Raw genomic sequence first — 4,603 nt, forward strand, 5'->3', positions numbered from 1 at the left:
CACACACATGCACATATACATACACAGACATGCACACGTGCACGGACACACATGGGCACACACATGCGCACACACATAAATGCACACACATGCACATATACATACACAGACATGCACACGTGCACGGACACACATGGGCACACACATGCGCACACACATAAATGCACACACATGCACATATACATACACAGACATGCACACGTGCACGGACACACATGGGCACACACATGCGCACACACATAAATGCACACACATGCACATATACATACACAGACATGCACACGTGCACGGACACACATGGGCACACACATGCGCACACACATAAATGCACACACATGCACATATACATACACAGACATGCACACGTGCACGGACACACATGGGCACACACATGCGCACACACATAAATGCACACACATGCACATATACATACACAGACATGCACACGTGCACGGACACACATGGGCACACACATGCGCACACACATAAATGCACACACATGCACATATACATACACAGACATGCACACGTGCACGGACACACATGGGCACACACATGCGCACACACATAAATGCACACACATGCACATATACATACACAGACATGCACACGTGCACGGACACACATGGGCACACACATGCGCACACACATAAATGCACACACATGCACATATACATACACAGACATGCACACGTGCACGGACACACATGGGCACACACATGCGCACACACATAAATGCACACACATGCACATATACATACACAGACATGCACACGTGCACGGACACACATGGGCACACACATGCGCACACACATAAATGCACACACATGCACATATACATACACAGACATGCACACGTGCACGGACACACATGGGCACACACATGCGCACACACATAAATGCACACACATGCACATATACATACACAGACATGCACACGTGCACGGACACACATGGGCACACACATGCGCACACACATAAATGCACACACATGCACATATACATACACAGACATGCACACGTGCACGGACACACATGGGCACACACATGCGCACACACATAAATGCACACACATGCACATATACATACACAGACATGCACACGTGCACGGACACACATGGGCACACACATGCGCACACACATAAATGCACACACATGCACATATACATACACAGACATGCACACGTGCACGGACACACATGGGCACACACATGCGCACACACATAAATGCACACACATGCACATATACATACACAGACATGCACACGTGCACGGACACACATGGGCACACACATGCGCACACACATAAATGCACACACATGCACATATACATACACAGACATGCACACGTGCACGGACACACATGGGCACACACATGCGCACACACATAAATGCACACACATGCACATATACATACACAGACATGCACACGTGCACGGACACACATGGGCACACACATGCGCACACACATAAATGCACACACATGCACATATACATACACAGACATGCACACGTGCACGGACACACATGGGCACACACATGCGCACACACATAAATGCACACACATGCACATATACATACACAGACATGCACACGTGCACGGACACACATGGGCACACACATGCGCACACACATAAATGCACACACATGCACATATACATACACAGACATGCACACGTGCACGGACACACATGGGCACACACATGCGCACACACATAAATGCACACACATGCACATATACATACACAGACATGCACACGTGCACGGACACACATGGGCACACACATGCGCACACACATAAATGCACACACATGCACATATACATACACAGACATGCACACGTGCACGGACACACATGGGCACACACATGCGCACACACATAAATGCACACACATGCACATATACATACACAGACATGCACACGTGCACGGACACACATGGGCACACACATGCGCACACACATAAATGCACACACATGCACATATACATACACAGACATGCACACGTGCACGGACACACATGGGCACACACATGCGCACACACATAAATGCACACACATGCACATATACATACACAGACATGCACACGTGCACGGACACACATGGGCACACACATGCGCACACACATAAATGCACACACATGCACATATACATACACAGACATGCACACGTGCACGGACACACATGGGCACACACATGCGCACACACATAAATGCACACACATGCACATATACATACACAGACATGCACACGTGCACGGACACACATGGGCACACACATGCGCACACACATAAATGCACACACATGCACATATACATACACAGACATGCACACGTGCACGGACACACATGGGCACACACATGCGCACACACATAAATGCACACACATGCACATATACATACACAGACATGCACACGTGCACGGACACACATGGGCACACACATGCGCACACACATAAATGCACACACATGCACATATACATACACAGACATGCACACGTGCACGGACACACATGGGCACACACATGCGCACACACATAAATGCACACACATGCACATATACATACACAGACATGCACACGTGCACGGACACACATGGGCACACACATGCGCACACACATAAATGCACACACATGCACATATACATACACAGACATGCACACGTGCACGGACACACATGGGCACACACATGCGCACACACATAAATGCACACACATGCACATATACATACACAGACATGCACACGTGCACGGACACACATGGGCACACACATGCGCACACACATAAATGCACACACATGCACATATACATACACAGACATGCACACGTGCACGGACACACATGGGCACACACATGCGCACACACATAAATGCACACACATGCACATATACATACACAGACATGCACACGTGCACGGACACACATGGGCACACACATGCGCACACACATAAATGCACACACATGCACATATACATACACAGACATGCACACGTGCACGGACACACATGGGCACACACATGCGCACACACATAAATGCACACACATGCACATATACATACACAGACATGCACACGTGCACGGACACACATGGGCACACACATGCGCACACACATAAATGCACACACATGCACATATACATACACAGACATGCACACGTGCACGGACACACATGGGCACACACATGCGCACACACATAAATGCACACACATGCACATATACATACACAGACATGCACACGTGCACGGACACACATGGGCACACACATGCGCACACACATAAATGCACACACATGCACATATACATACACAGACATGCACACGTGCACGGACACACATGGGCACACACATGCGCACACACATAAATGCACACACATGCACATATACATACACAGACATGCACACACACAGAGACATGCACCCACATGCACACGCACGTGTGCACGCACATGCACACAGACATGCACACATGTGTGCAGACACACACACATGCACATGCACACACAAGCATGCATGCATGCTCACACACACACATACAGGCACACATACACAGACACGCACACATACATGGGCACACATGGCACACACACACGTAAATGCACAGACATGCACACACACATGCAAACAGACACACACACGCACACACATGCATGCAAACGTGCGCATGCACATGCACACACATGCACACATGTACACTGACATGCACACGTGTTTACAGACACGTGCACACACACATGCACACACAGGCATGCACACATGCTCACACACACACACATACTGGCACACACAAAGAAACATGCACACATGCACATGCATACACACGGGCACACACATACACACAGACCTGCACACAGAGACCGGCACACAGAGACCTGCACAGACACATGCACACACACTCACATGTGCACACACATGTACACACATACAGACATGCACACATGTGCAGACACGCACACACATGCACACAAACACATGCACACACATACAGACACGCACATGCACACAGACATGCACACACTCGTGTGCATGCACACGCACACATTCACATGCACACACATTCACAGACACACACACATGTACAGACGTGCACACACATGCACACACGCACATACACGCACGGACATGCACGGACATGCACACAGGCACACACACGCACACTCACACACGCACACGCTCACACACACACACTCAGAACGAAGCTGGCTGAAGCCGAGGAAGGGCTTCTCTGACGACCGTGTAGCTGGCCCTGGGTGTCATGTGGGGTCTCCAAGTTCTGGCCACTTTGTTACTGGAAGAGGCAAGAGCGGGAAGGGACAGAGCAGGGAGCGGGGAGGGATGGGGCCACCGGCAGACGGCGCTGGCGCCGGTCGGGGGCAAACTCCCTAGGGGCCCACCAGGCTCCACCGTTGTGCCTGCCCCGGAGACCGCGCCGGGTCCCAGCACATGCTCACCCTGGCGGCGCCGCAGCCTCCTCCCTGCCCTGCCCTGGAGCAGTTCGTGCACGAAACTGAAGGGTTTTCCACCTGAAGGGTTTTCAGTCGCCCTGCGAAGTCATCTGGGCCTGGCGAGGCCGAGCTTTGGAATGACTGGTTTTGATTTAAGTTAGTGA

This window comes from Pteropus vampyrus, unplaced genomic scaffold (assembly GCF_000151845.1).
Source record: "Pteropus vampyrus isolate Shadow unplaced genomic scaffold, Pvam_2.0 Scaffold1843, whole genome shotgun sequence".
NCBI classification, from domain to species: Eukaryota; Metazoa; Chordata; class Mammalia; order Chiroptera; family Pteropodidae; genus Pteropus; species Pteropus vampyrus.